Source organism: Halichoerus grypus, chromosome 10 (assembly GCF_964656455.1).
Source record: "Halichoerus grypus chromosome 10, mHalGry1.hap1.1, whole genome shotgun sequence".
NCBI classification, from domain to species: domain Eukaryota; kingdom Metazoa; phylum Chordata; class Mammalia; order Carnivora; family Phocidae; genus Halichoerus; species Halichoerus grypus.
Genome location: NC_135721.1, coordinates 31,890,386 through 31,906,358, shown reverse-complemented (window position 1 = coordinate 31,906,358; position 15,973 = coordinate 31,890,386). Strand labels below are relative to the sequence as shown.

The 15,973-nt window shown below is 42.4% G+C and overlaps 1 protein-coding gene across 16 annotated transcripts in view; it reads left to right on the top strand.

The window, feature by feature from the left end:
• The window catches only part of SLC8A1 (solute carrier family 8 member A1), a 380,628-nt gene that overhangs the window by 343,717 nt on the left and 20,938 nt on the right, over positions 1–15,973 (top strand). The window lies entirely within an intron of this gene.

The following is a 15,973-nucleotide window of genomic DNA, read 5'->3' as shown; positions in this document are numbered from 1 at the left end:
TAATCTCATCAGCACAGCCATGTGTTGCTAATGGAAGTGACCACAAGGTTTGGTCGTTCTGCGCCAGGACCAAAGATTCCTGTGATGCATGGCTGACCAGGCACTGGGTCAGTGGGACCCAAGAAGGACATATTGAGGATGTTCCTCCAGCAGTCATGTTCTGGAAAGACTTACTGACAATTCTGGAAATCAAGCCCAGTCTTCTAAGGGTCTGAGCAGAAAGAAGTAGGAGCCCAGGAATAGGATCACTAGAGGTAACTGTCCAAGGCATCTATCAGTACACACACTCAGCCTACCCCTTACTTACCAACAGAGATGGGGTCAAAAGGAAACACAGCACCCCGCGCAAATCAGATATTCTTCTCAGGGGAAATTGTATCCAGCCATTCTGAAATCCCACAGCCATCTGATCTACCCTGGAGAACAACAAGGAATCCGACTGATGCAATCATTTCCTCTCCCTCCATCCTACTCGAGACAGATTTAGTGTTCTCATTTCTGGGCTCACAGATGAACTGGTTAACTCAATATCAGAAAAATTATGCAAAATCTTCTTAGTGCAGTGTTAATGGATATCCACAAGGAGGTATAAAAGAACATGAGCTTTAGAGTCAGATAGACAGGAGTTCAAACCCACCCACACCACTTACAAAATGTACGACACCCCTAGAGGCCAATTGCTTAACTCCTGTCAACTTTAGTTCCTTAACCTGAATAATGGGGACATGAAAATCTGTCTCAGAGTTGTAGTGAGGATGACACGAGAGCACCTTTACCAAGCACCCAGCACAGGGCCTCGCATATGACTGCTGCTCAAAAAAATGTTAGATCTCTTTTCTTTTCTACCTAAGTAGACTGATAAGTGGGTTTAGGCCTGTCAGTACTTAGCTCAGCTATATCACAGCAAGTGAAAATAGCAAACCAAGTAAATTCTCAGCCTATCTTCATTATGGTCCTATGTTAGGAATTCTGGTGAGGTAGACATTCCCAGTTGTGTTCCTGTTTCCTGCAATTTTACTCTCTCTGAGCTTAATCCTCTGAACACTGGCATTTCGACTCAGCCACAGGTTGAAGAGGAAGTGCCGTAGCTACAGTGTGTATACATATTTAATTGGATGATTAACATTTCACATCAGCTTAAATGGGAATGAAAACAGAATCGCTTTACTCTACACCATGATTTCCCCATGGCTTTAATGTCTGTTCCCCCAAGAGGATCCTAAAGGGCAGATATATTTCGTTTCTAGATACCCTAATAAGCAGTCAGTTTCTTTGCCACCAAGAAAGGTCAGCACTGCTGAAAATGGGCTCTCTGATCGTAGTCAGGCCAAGAGGCAGAGCCACCCAGGGACATGCCCAGAGTGCAGCATCAGGCAGCCCTAATCCATCAGAGGGCTTTCCCTAGGACCTTATCTCAACCTCATGCCAGGGACCAGCTAGCTGGAGGTCAAACAGTATGTTTCAGCACACTTTCTTACGAATAGGTGATGTCATAGGAGTTGAAAGCAGCTTACAAAAGCAAACATAAGGACAGAGCAAAACAAAGGAAGGCTGGATACCAGATTTCACAAGATTTGCTCCATAAATGGCACAAGAACTGCCTGTTATCTGAAACTGAAAAAACACCGGGGAATAGACTACACGCAGCAGACCCAAAGCATCTTGTAAAAACCTGGGAAAGACCCATTTCAAAACTATTTGCATCCTTTATTCTTATGGCCCAAAAGAAGAGTTTGTATTCAGTACTTTCAAGTTTTCTTATTGGCAGTTACAATCCTTGATTTGTCTCCAGGGGCAGCAGGCATGGAATACAAGGCTGGAGGGGGACCAAGATGCTAACCATGAGGTCCCCTACTGGGAGGTGGTCCAGGAAGCTGAGAATTCAGCACATGTCATGACCAATCTGAAGCTCCACGGTCCTTAGTGGCCCAATCCCACACCAGCCACCTTCACTCAGTCCCACAAAAATCACAGTGTAAAAGAAGGGAAGCTAAAAATATTTCATCCTGGTCATATCTGGGCCTTCCTATAAGAGTCCAGGTCAGCCAAAGCAAGGACATTGGCAGAAACATCACCCCGTTCAGGGGTGTGTGTGTATGGGTGTGTGTTCAGAGAGCTGGTGTTATGAACGTGCAATGTGAATGAATGTAAATTTCCTCTCCTTTTTAGTCTCAAGGTGTATTCCAAAGGGAGCAAACATCAAGTGCACTGAAGGCCTTAGGCCTGTTTGCTCCAAGGGGATTAACAAGAGCACGGATCTCTTACAAGTGATTTGTAAATAATGTTGAGGTGGTAACTTTCATTTCTCCCTTCTCCCATTTGAAAATAAGATAATGAAAATGAAAAATTTCAAGAACCACTCTTTTGCATTTCTTTTCTTTCAAATTCAGGCCTCGGGCTGCATTTTTTTTAACAACTTTATTGAGACATAATTTATATGCTAGAAATGAGGGATACAGTTCAGTGATTTTCTTAACAAATCTACAATGCCCTGCAACCACTACCCTAATCCAGTTTTAGAACATTTCATCACCCCAATAAGATCCCTCTTGCCTACTGAGAGGTAATCCCCACTTCCACCTCCTGCCCCAGGCAACCACTAATGTAACTTCCTGACCCACAGATTTGTCTTTTTTCAACATTTTACAAGGACCAATTTTAATGTAAAAAGGTCATGGATTCTCTACATGATAGAAATTATATTTTAGTAATACAAAATGTAGGAATTTACCTCAGATTCTGTAAGATTTTAAAATAATTTTTGTTTCGTCCACCACAAAATCTCCATAGACATTTGCAAACTACAAGTGTGAGATGCTTTTGGTCTTCATTGCTTTGTGCATATATGGATTTGTGCACCCTTTAAAGCAATCCCACTATCCTCCCTCCAACGGTAATCTTGGCTCATATATTCAAAATCGCTGGGGGAAAATATCACACAATGGTATTCTGAATTAGCATTATGAATTTTGGGGTAACACCCTGTTTAATGATTTATAGGGCCTAAATATCCTTGGCCCAGTCAGGTAATCATAACACAGTGCTAAGGAGGCAACTCTCATGGGTTCACCTTCTGACCCTTGTCCCTGGCCCCAGCATGTCACCCTGTAGATACCGGTCATTGGCCCCTGGATCCATTAGGAAGAGAGTAGAGACCAGGGCCTTGAACAGAGGCCATGTGCACCATCTCCCTACACACAGAATGACATATTATTAATAAATTCAAAAGAAAAAAAAGCGTGCTATAAAAAAGCAGAACTTAATTGCCATGTCATGGGTACTGCATGAGCAACACATTTAAGGCCCATTGGTATTTTTAGAAAAGAAGGCAAATAAAATGTGACTCAATTTAAAAAGCAAATCTTACATGTGACTGTAAAAGCATTTTACTATCTGTTGGGGATAGTGCATATTATAGACATGAAATCATGGTCCTTGGCATTTATGCACAACACCAGCTGGAATGCCATCAATACTCCTGAGCACTCAGACCTCCCAACCTGCCTCTTCCCAAGAATGAAACATAAACTATGTATTATTAGTTCATATTCTGCTTCATTCCAGAAAGGGATTTAAATCCATAAAACGCCTTACATTCTTCGGCCACCTTCCCTGGCACGTGACCCAGAAATGCCAGATCTATTGGTGACCATATTTGATAACCTTTGTTTAGCTCAGCACATATAAATCCTATATTTTGTGCTAAGGAGAAAATAGCTTACTTTGGTTCCATTATTTACAACCAGGAAACTATGTGTGGTGTTTGTTTTCTTTCTCCCCTCCCCTGCCCTCTGGAGCCCAGGGGGCTTTTTGACATGGTCCTCCATAAATTATAAACTATTATTAGGTTATCACTATAAAAAATCGTTGGTTGAGACAACAAGCAAGACTTGCTGCAGTCCCGAACTGCAAAGATCCCCAGTGGGGTCTACAAATGGACCCAGCAGAGCACTAATTATACCTTTTCATTCCTGCATTACAGTTGTAAAACAACACATAGCCACAAATGTGCACAAGGATCATGAAAACGTCCTTCTCTGAAGGATTCTATGTATGATGATATTTCAGATGGCTGAAATATGGCAAGCCAAAACCCCTAAACTAACCCAATCGTCACACTAGAGGACTGCAGGTCAGGCTGCTCAGAGAGGGATCAACACTCAGGGTGAGGTTGCCTCAGAACTGGCTCAGGTGCTGTCTGTCCTTTCTTCTGTGCTTCTAGAATTTCACATTTAGGGAGACAAGGGTCAAACCACCCAGAAGAACCTGCCATTGGTAACTTCAGTATCCAGTCCTCTTGTCCTGAGAATGTGGATTAAGCCCTTTCTTCTATAACTTCTACACCTGGGTTGAGTCCACAGCGGGATATTAGTGAAAAGTAATCTTCAAAATAAAAAGCTATGTTCTGACAGATGATGCCAGGAGCCAAGATGTGCAAACTGAGTGAGACAATATGGCATTCTTGATCATCAAATATTCAAGTGCTTCTCTCTACACTAGTCATCAGGCCTTAAAAAGGAGATTAATGCCATTTCTTAAACATTAAATTAAAGGAAGCAGTATGCTAAGGGGCATAGCATAGGATCCAGAACCATTCTGCACTCAGTTTTGTTGATTCTACAAATATTTAGTGAGTACCCACTAAGCAGTAGGCCCTGTTTGACACAGTAAAGATAGAGGGATAAACAAGACCTCTGTTATGTTGAATCCACGAAGTTCATACTCCAGTGGAAGAAAATGGATGCTTCACAAAAATAGGATAAAGTTTCAGACAGCAATGAGGATGAACACTGTTGAGAAGAAAAATAAAGCAGAATCATGGAATCCTGGCGTCAAGAGCACGTATGTTCTGCACACATGGAGGAGGATTTTAATAGGGTGGTATGACTCCTTATACCACGAATCTTCAGCAAAATACCTACTCACTCAAACCTCTAGTTATCCCCTTGCAAATTCACCAGGCAGTTCTAATCTTAGAAATTATGATAAGGTGTTACTTTTTCCTGGCCTATCCCTTTAAATAATCCCTTTGAGTTATTTGGTGGTTTACTTCTCTCTCTGAGCAGCTGCGACTCTCTTCTTACCCCCTACCACATCTGTTCTTACGGGAGAGTACCCAAGTGCCCTTGCTTTTTCTCCCCAACACTTCTTCCCCTCCCCTTGGAAATGTTCCGTGTTAGTTATTACTTCGGAATATCCAACAAATGGATGCATAAAGGCATCAGTGATTCATGATGATTTCATAAGGGCAGAGCATTTGCATTTAACACAAAAAGTGTTTCAACAGGAACCAATTTGCATAGCTTCACTGTTTAAAAAGTACATTTGGATAATTTATTTCTTCGATATCCACAGCAGCCCTAGAAGTTAGGCAATTTAGATGTGTTATCCGGTTCAGAGCATGGGATAATATCTGGCAAGGAACGGGATTTGATGAAGGGTCCTGGAAACAAGCCTACAGCATGAGGACCTGCATCCCCACCCCATCTGACTCCTAGGGAGCTTCAGCTTTCTCCCCTGAAAAGATCATGGCTAATGGTAGCTGCTCCCATCCACCCACCCACTGAATTGTCAGAAAGAGCGGATAGTGTAACATCTATGGAAGTGCTCTGAAAATTCTAAGATGTAAAAATAAGAAATTTTTGTCAAAAGACATTTTAAAAGTATCTACCAAGAGCTATACAAGGTGCCTGGGAGACAAGGACAAAACTTGACATTAGAGTTCAGACCTTGTCATGTATCCTTAGCAGCTTGGATACAGCTCTACACCTTCCTTTCTAGTCTCTGCATTACAAATTCCCTCTCTATTAAGAGCCCAAGGACAAATGAACTCTTGGGTATCATGTCCCTTCCCGGAAATCTCAAGGGGACAGAGCTCTTAACAAATGAATATGCGAGGTAATTTTGTGGGTTGAAGTCAATGGAATATACTATTAGTAAATACAATATGGTGTTGTTGGAACAAAAATACAAAGAACTGAGAGGATTTTGGCCTTGCTCTACAGTCCATCTGTACCTGACAGGAATGGTTGGAAGGAAACTAAGACCTACACATCTCTTCCCTTCCCAGTTGGTCCTCAGAAAACTTTTATAGTGGGTGAAGTTTGTTTTCAGAATCCTTGTTCCGTTTTATGGCCTGTCCTGGGCACCCTCCTGACTCTGAACTCCAGGCCAGCCCCTGACGGCCAGGAAATCTCTTCATCACTCCGCCCCCCCCACCCGAACCCTGACGCCCGTTAAAATGCATTTGCTTTGTGTGTCATACGTATGATACCTTCCCTCTTAGCATCCCGCTACCACAGCCCTGACCACTGAAAGGACCAGAAAAGTCTGAAAATCAGCTTTCATCCCTTCCCAGACTCTATTATGTAGATGAGACTTTTTTAAAAATGTAGATTAGCCCTTTAATAATGCAATAAACAAAATCTTTGCAAATAAAATGGGAAATATTAATAAACACAGAATAAAAAAAATCATCCAGCAATCCCACCATCCATTTGCATTCTTGTATCTATATTTCATTTTAAAATCCTGGGACATTTAAATAAATTGCACAAAAAAATATATACAAGGATATATCTAATTACCCACACTTTTTAATGGACTTATATTTGGCATAGTTACAGAACCTTTTTCACTTAGCAGTGTCATGAACATTTTACTTTGTTACTGTACCTTTAACCATAATTTTAACAGTTGCACATTAAAGTTGTAATTTTACCAGAAACAATAGGTTTCTAATTTTTCTCTAACATAAAAATTCTGAACTGACCACCCCCATACATAAACTTTCACACTTGCAGGATTACTTCAGTAGACTTTGAATTACACCAATATAGCCCAGCTGACTGGGAAGTTCTCTTTTAACCTAGTAAGGCTACTTGGAAGTGAGAGTAAGGGTGTCTGTTTTCTCCAAGTTATAGTAGTCTATCACGTCCCACTCAGCCACCTCTAGTTCCGGCAAGACTTGGAGCACCTATGGCTTTATCATCTCTAAAGTAGGACTTGAGAAGATTCAGAGAAGAGATGGATGTTCCAGAAATAGAACAAAGTATAAAAGAACAAACCAGGCTTCAAAGGCAAGGAGGGTTTAGCGAAAGAGGGAGATTATGGGGAAGGAAGGAAGAAGCGAGTTGGAAGGACCCTGTTTCATGCAGGGCAGCCCTGTTCTGTGTTTGAGGCAAGGACTTCCAGTTGTATCTAATAACAAAATGGTTTGGGAAAATGACAGCTATTTGTTTTAGCCCCATACATGCCCTTTTTTGGCTTTTCAAAATTAGCAAAATGTTGCTTGACTAAATCTCAACAATATTTTACCCTCATGGACTGAGGATTAATAGAATAAAGGTTTATTATAGGGGCACCTGAGTGGCTCAGTCCATTAAGCATCCAACTCTTGGTTTTGGCTCAGGTTCTTATCTCATGCCTTATGAGATCAGCCCCGAGTTGGGCTCCATGTCCAGCGGGGGTCTGCTTGGATATTCTCTCCCTCTGACCCTTCCCACACTCAGGCTCTCTCTCAAATCAATCTTTAAAAAAAATAAAGGTTTATTATAAAAATAACAGAATTATGGCTCAAAATTGAAAATATCAGAACCATGATGTTATTTTAAAAGTAGGTTCTCTCAAGCCTATTTTTATGTACTAGAAAGACAGTGTAAATGTAATACCCAAGAGAAACCAGGAACTTAAGGAATTGAAAAAATTACTTTGTCAGTGATCTCTAACATTGTTCTAAAGGAATGAAGGGTCGTCCATGAAAATAGCCCCTTCTTTAATCTGTTTCTGACCCATGCAAATATTTTTCTAAAGGAGTCAGGTGGGGGCACCTGGGTGGCTCAGTCGTTAAGCGTCTGCCTTCGGCTCAGGGATCGAGCCCCGCATCGGGCTCCCTGCTCAGCGGGAAGCCTGCTTCTCCCTCTCCCACTCCCCCTGCTTGTGTTCCCTCTCTCGCTGTGTCTCTCTCTGTCAAATAAATAAAATCTTTAAAAAAAATTAAAAAAAAAAATAAAGGAGTCAGGCAGATGTTTCTCTGTACAATGATTTTAATCCTTTTCTTTCAACTGATCAGCTATTTTAATACTGTGTAGTTATAGTCAGAGGTGAACATGATGAAGTTTCTGGATATGTTCTTTGAACCTTTGTCCATTTTCAAATTTCAGATATATTATTTAGTCCTTGTTAATACCCATGCTCTTGTGCTCTGGGGCACCTGGGTGGCTCAGTCTGTTGAGCGTCTGACTCTTGGTTTCATTTCAGATCATGATCTCAAGGTCATAAGATTGAGCCCTGTGTCCAGCTCTGTGCTCGGCACGGAGTCTGCTTAAGATTCTCTCTCTCCCTCTGCTCCTCCCCCTGCATGCTCACTCTCCCTAAAATAAATAAATCATAGAAAATAAACCACCATGGACCTGTGGTTAAGAACACGAACTCTAGCTAGGATCACATTCATTTGGTCTCAATCCAAGTTTCGCTTCTTACTGGCTATATAACTTTGGACAAATTTCTTATACTCAGGGATTCAGTTTTCTCATCATATGAAGATAATAGAAGTTCCTACCTCATATGGTTGTTTTGTAGATTAAATGAGAAGCCGTATGTAGAGCCGCGTGTAGGAGCCCCATAAATGGTAACTATTATTGCCTTCTCACCACCATTATTTCTGGACATCAAAGAGACACACATTCTCCCCAAATCCTACATAAGATCTATGAAGCTTAAATCACCTAGCTGAAGGAAACCGTAATGAAAGATTTTAATATCATTAACATTCCCTTTGTTATCACCAGAACAAAGAATTCTGAAATATAACTACATTTGCTGTGCGCCTACTAATTTCCAGATACCATGCTAAGCTGTTTTGCAGTACTTTTGATCATCTTCATGGCTATATAAATGGGGACTTTTATTTTCCCTATTTTACTGATATCAGAGGCTTAAAGAGAGGTTATCCCAAGGCCACAGTGCCAGCACATGGCAAATGGGACTAGGACCAGGTCTTACTCCATAGCTTAGGCTCCTTACTACTGTAACTAGAGACATTATGCAGTCCACAGGAACCAGGACAGGCATTCTTCAGTCATGACCGTGGTTAACCACAGAGTAACATGGAACCAGGTGACCAAATGAGCTACTTACAGTAACCTCAGCTTGCTACATATCTCGATGCCAAGCAGAACCTCTGATTCACAGGAACTCACTGGGAACTGCACAATATTATGGCCATCCTCAAGCTGCCTGTTCACCACTTCACTAGAGACAGGAGACTTTTCTCAAGTCAGTCAACCCTGTACCCCTTAGGTTTTCAGGCACACATTGGAACTTCCACCACTGTAATCTGCATGAACCTTTTAATTTGGGGAAGGAAACAAGCAGGACTCCCAAAGTGAAAGGACCCACCCTGCTCCACATACATAATCCAGTCCACTCCAGAACTATGTTAAACCAAGTCTCAAGAGACAACCAGGTCAGACCACCACTTCTTTGCTCCACACCCAGCTAGTTGGCTTGGGGCTTTTTTCAGGATCAAGAGTTGGGGTGGGGAGAGTGATGAAGCAATTGAATAGAATAAGCTCCATCTCAGACAGAGTTCTTTGAGAGACTCAAATATTTTTATTGACCTCAAAGATTTAGAACCAGGGATTCTAGAAAATTTTAGAGCTGAGCAGGGAGCCCAATGCAGGACTCAATTCCAGGACCCCTGGATCACGACCCAAGCCAAAGGCAGATGCTTAACCAAATGAGGCACCCAGGCACCCCTAAAATCTACCAGGATTTCAAATACATAATAGGAAGATTAAGTCCCAGGGTACCCTTGCAAAGTGCAAACATTCACATTAACATATCAAAACAAAAAGTTATTCAATAACAACAACAACAAAAAAATGGTATCAGGGCTATTCCATAGGTTATCTGGGCTAATCTGTAAGAGTTGCCATTGTCCTTACACAGATGAAGAAACAAAGGCTCTGAGTGGTTAGTGGATCTCAATCTAGTTGGGGGAGCTTTAAAAAATACTGGGGTGTCCAGGGATGCCTGGGTGGCTCGGTTCAGTTAAGTGTCCAACTCTTGATTTTGGCTCAGGTCATGATCTCAGGATTGTGGGATCGAGCCCCACATCAGGCTCTGCACTGGGCGTGGAGCCTGCTGAGGATTCTCTCCCCCACTCTGCCCGCCCCCAATCCCTCCATAAATAAATAAATGAATAAATAATTTTTAAAAACACTGGTGTTCAGACCAATGAAGCAGAAACTCTGGTGGGGCTAGAAAGCTGGTATTTTTCAGAAGTTGCCCTGCTGCTTGATTTGCAGTTGGGGATAAAAATGACTAGAAGCAGGTGTTCTGATCTGCCAACACGAGTCCTCTGGAGGTTTTTTACTTACCTCCGTTTTCTTCTCTTCTAAAAATAGGTCATGTCACCGTCTCTATTTCTTTCTCTCTTTCAGGAGCAGCTTTTATGGGCAGAAATCTCCTTTAAGTATTTTTCTCTTTTTCTGTTTTTACAACTCCTGACTGGTCATTAATCAATAAAACATTAGTAATTCCTTGATCTCTTGAACTTCGCTTGGAAGTCAAATAAGGATTGTTTTGAGATGAACCAGCGGAGTGTGTGAGGCAATGTGGTTTTTGTATTTACTTGGGTAAATGTCACAAGTAAAGACAAAACCTTGTTCAAAGTCCTTAGTGACAGAAGAATTAGTACATAAACAATTTCCATTTGAATTCTAAAAGAGCAAGAGAACAACATGTGTAGAGGAGAGGAGCGAGAGAGGAATAGGAGCACTGTTTCAGCAGAGATGCCTGCCTTTCAGTAAGATTAGTGCCTTAGAAACCAGAACATCTCCAATGTCATTTTATGACTTAGGTGACATGGAATTTTCAAAATAAAAAATTTCTTTGATTTTTAAGGATAATTTTATGCTCTACCACATTTTTTAAATGCATAGGATCATAGAGTAAGTCTTTAAAGGATACAATAACTCCCTAAAAGTTTAGAATTAGCACATTAAGTCAGAATTCCTTACCACTTATTGATTCTCTTGGGATCTGGTGCTGTTGTATTATAAAAATAGCTAATAATACTGAACACTCACTAGTTACCAGGCCCTCATCTGAGTGCTGTTCATGTTAACACATTTCTTTCAAAACACTATGAAGTAGGTAAGCTTCTTACCTGGCAAATGACAGAGCCAGAATTCAACTAAAGTAAATTTCCCTCCTCCTCTGGCCTTTCGGAGCATCTATGCTAGAACGAGGTTTAAAGATAATAAGAGCATTAGGGCACCTGAGTGGCTCAGTTGAGTGTGCAACACTTGGTTTGGTTTTGGCTCAGGTCATGATCTCATGGGTCCCGGGATGGGGCCCAGGGGCTCTGCACTCAGCAGGGAGTCTGCTTGAAGATTCTCTCCCTCTGCCCCTCCCCCACCCATGCGCTTTTTTGCGCTAAAACCAACCAACCTTAAAAAAATAGTAATAAGAACATAGCATAATGTGAGAGTGGGAGGACATTACGGTTAAGCAGCCCCGGCCCCTCCACCACCCAAGTGGCCCCTCCCTATATCTGAGGGCATCACTGTTTCTAAGAGAAATTAGCTGCTTCCTCAGAACTGAAACATCTATCCCTCTCAGCAAGGCAGACTGGGCATTTGGAACAATAGCCATTTCCATGCCTGAGAGCCATGTTCTCAAACATTGGTGTCAAGGAGCATCACCTGATGCACTTGTTAAAATGAATATTCCTGTGTCCTTTCTTCATAAAGTCTTATTACGTGGGTTGAGGGTGGAGCCCCAGATCTTATAACCAGGCTCTCCCAGTATTCCCCATGCCAGGGGTGTGCAAACTTGACATTACACACGCTGTTTCCACCAGTCGTCACTGCCACCGTGTATACCACGGTTTTGCTCCTATAGGTGGACGGCTGGTCAAAGTGACTTCAAGTAAATAATTTTGCCAACATTTCTCTATTTGGAAAAGGTAAATGACTCTGTGCAGTATGGTTTAATCTCATAAATACTGTCACAATTTGATCAATGGCAATAACTTCTTCAGCTCTAGAGATCTTCCTAGGATCTTTGAAGATTTCATTTCGGCCGTTCTTTAAAAGGAGAAGATATTATCATTAATCAAGTCTAATGAGTAAGGGTGCCCACGTACCAACTCCTACAAAAAAAGAGAAACACTGAAATCATCCATGTGAATTTAGCATTTTGATGTGTTCTGTGTACCACCCAAACAATAAACGTAGGGACAGTCTTAGAGATATTCTAGTCTAAAGCCTTTATTTTAGATGAAGAAACTAGAACCTAAAAAAAGTGAAGTGTCTTGCCCAAGAACACACAGAAGAGCTAAAACTGTCTCCTTAATGAAGCTCCGTATCCCCTGGTCTGTCTTTATATTGTCAGGACTTCACAGGTGGCTGGGCAGGAGCAGGCGAGATCCCAGTTAAAATCACTGTCAGTGTCAGTTCCTGAGCACAGACTGCCTGAGAGTTGAATAGCTGCCCCCCCAAATATGCAAAGAGTCAAGAATAAATCATCTGAGATGAAACCCTTGCTCTAGATCATAAACCCTATGTGTGACCTGTAGGAATATAATAAGTATCCTTCTCACAGAAGAGACACTTAAGTCTGTATGTAGCTATAAAGTTTGAGAAATTCAAGTAAAAAATAAGAGAACAGTGATGTCCTGACTCTGTGACGTATGGTTTAGCTCCAGCCACACTGTCTCCCAGCCGAATCTTCCCTGTTACTGATTTATGGTCATAGGTACCGGGAGGCAGAACCAAAAGTCTAAGACTGTATGGCTAATTCAAAATTTATTAGAATTCAAGGTGAGAGTTAAAAGCAAAAATTCCTACTAGAAATCTGATCTAAGGTGTATATGTAGGAAGATATATATATAATATGTATGTATTTATATATTATATAAATATACATTTTATATACATGTAAAATATACATATGTATATGTAAAATATACATATTATATATATAAATGTATATATAATTATCAACATGTCTTAGTTTGTGCCAATCACATGGGAAATCTGATTTGTACAGATTTGTTTAATGGGCCAAGTTCTGCGTATGATTACAACCCCTCTGAGACCACAGGGGTCATTACTGCTTGGATTTTACTTTGGGGAATGGCATATAAGTGGCTTTTGCCTTGTTCAGCCGTAAGCAGGTTATGGGCTTCGTGTTCAGGGTAAGGCCTGACAGCGCCTGACATATGGTGCGAGACATGTTGCTCTTTGCACGAAGCAGCAAACAGTGATAGAAGGTAATTTGGGGAGATTCCATCACACTTTATTTGAAAAACAGAGTTGTCTCTGATGGAGCCAAGGTTAATGGTTTGGATTTGCATGTGTCTCTATAATTTTTGCGTAGCTTGTGAATTAAAACAGACAAAAGGCCTGATGTAGAACCCAGGTAAATAAAACCTACCAGACTCCAGAAGGCCCCAAATAGGTTTCATTTATGTGACAAGCTAGTTACTTTGGCCACTAATTTTGTAGGGAAGCCAGAGAGAGGCATTTGAAAACAGGAGCCTGTTATGACAAGAATTCCTTCAATATTCACAACAGGCTATGGGGAAAATGAGGGAGGGAGACACCCCTGCAGACCCAGGTGTGCCCTGCGTTTCAGGCAAAAGGACCGGTCTGGGTGTTCAGGGTCCCCGGGCCCAGGAATTTTTGATGTTATGCCTCATTCCCTTCTGGCACAGTGGCAGAAACCTCCAGAAAGTCTAGGGGTTGAGCGGAGACTGGGCACCCAGGAAGTCCAGTGTGCCCCGTAGCACCTGCCAGGGGAGGTAAGCAGGTGTGGCCCAGCGCCAGGCCGCCTGCCCCTGCAGCATGGGCAGGGGACATCCCCGTCCCGACGGCCCAGCCTAACACGGCCATCTGTTCACCACCAGCAGGTGCCGGCTGCCATGTCAGCGCAGAACAGCATCTCAGGTGTTCCTCAGCAGTAGCTGAGCTGTGGGCTGCCTTCTCCCGCCTTCCACTCTTCTCCTTTACTTTCCTTGCTCAGCTGCCTTGAAAAAGAAAAGCAGAACGACTTCATTTTTTTTTTTTTTTTTGAGGCTGCTGCTGCGGCTCCTGATAACTCTTCATAACGAAGTGCAAGGGACCATTAAGATTTGTCTCGCTTGGGCTTTGACTCACCAGCCTCCAAAACAGTCCTCACTGGGCTGCAGTGTGTGATCTGAGCACACACAGCCGCGCACGTCCCGGCGGGTGGCTGAGCAGACTGCCGACCCCTTCTGCAGTCTTTGCTCCGAGACAGGAAAGAGCACCCTGCAAGAACCTGTGTCGGAGTTTCCGAGTGGAAGGAACAGGGCAATCTGAACTGAGGAAGGGAAAACTCGTCTTCTGGGAGCTGCGGTGTGGTGCGGACGGAGAATGGGCTCCAAAAGTGAATCAGTTTGGTTTAAAATTACCCTTCTTCTACCGACCTGTCCCAGAGGTGCTCCCAAATCATAAAAGGGGAACAGCAGCCTCTTTAAAGCTGAGAAGGGGGTTGAACGGGAACACACGTGTACTATGTGTAGGACAGTGCCTGGTACAGAGGAAGCAGTGTTTGCCTTAGTTTAATTATAGAACAGTAAGTAAAACCTGCTTTTCCATTGCAAAGGTCAGGATTAATGAGATGGGGCCCTCCATGTTGACTGACTTCCTTTCAAAAAACGGGGGGGGGGGGGCGCAGATACTGCTTCTGCAGTAACCTCTGAGCAGCCTAAATAACTTACTTACCAGAGTAAAGCACAAAAATCTACAAGCTGATATAAGCTCACATGCCTTATGTATCATCCCCATTGGGGATTTACCGAAGGTCAGTGGTGGCAACAGAATAGCAACAGAGGGGAGAAAAGTAGTCCCGATGGCCCACAAGCCCGTGCGTGCTCAGAGCATCCCGAGAACCTCCAGAGGACCAGAGCAGATGGCACAACGATACCTTGCTGTAATATCATCCCTGCCATTCCTGGCTCTGCAAATGTGAGTTTGATTTGACAGTTATTCACATCTTCCATAAACCTGTGCAAGGGATTCTGCCAAGGTAGCTGAGAGGACTTTGACATTATTAACGAGACAATTATATAGAAAAGAAACGGAATATCTTGCAAGCTCTATCTACATGCTTAATAAAGGGAGCCATATCAGATCCTGCCTCAACTTTTAGTAAACTGATCTAGCCTGCTTTACATTGTCTTTGCAAAGCAACAAAAAAGAGCTACTCTTACTTTGTACCAAGAAAGATAAACAGTTCACATATAGTATTTCAGGTTAACAGCACCCTGAAGTGGGTGTCACTATCCCCATTTCACAGATTAAAAAATTGGAGGCTCGGAGAAATTAAGTAATCTGCCTGGGATCACACATTCCATTGTGAAGGCAGGATTTGAAACCTTCTGGCTCAAACATGCTCCAAATCCCTATGCTCTCCTCATCAAGAAACTTCTTATCCTACTCCTTGCATGGGCCATGATTTTCCTACCTTCAGAAAAAGATGTACTCGGGATTATTGGTGAACAAAGCTTTGAGGATGGCCATTGGTATGCATGGCATAGTGAAAGGTAAGATGGCACAGTGATAAAGCATTTGTAGTGAAGGCAGGAGACCCAAGCGCCAGCCCTAAAATGGCTTCTTCCTCGTTGTGTGATGTTGCACCCATTACTTATTGTCCCAAGGCCAATGTCCTCACCTACAAAGTGCCCTCGCCTTATAGAATTGTCACAATCCATGCAATAATATAGGTGAGTCAGCTTTCCTATCCCTAAGGCTCTAGGCAAACGCCAGCTATTACTATGGTTCAATTAGCTTCAGTTCCACTGCTGATTTGCTCTTGAATTTTTGGAAAGATCTCCTGATGCCTCACCTTTCTCATCTGTGAACTAGAGCTAATGATACAGAACCTTTTAGTAATACCCTCCAGCACCCATTCACAAACTTTAGCGACCTACCATCTTTTG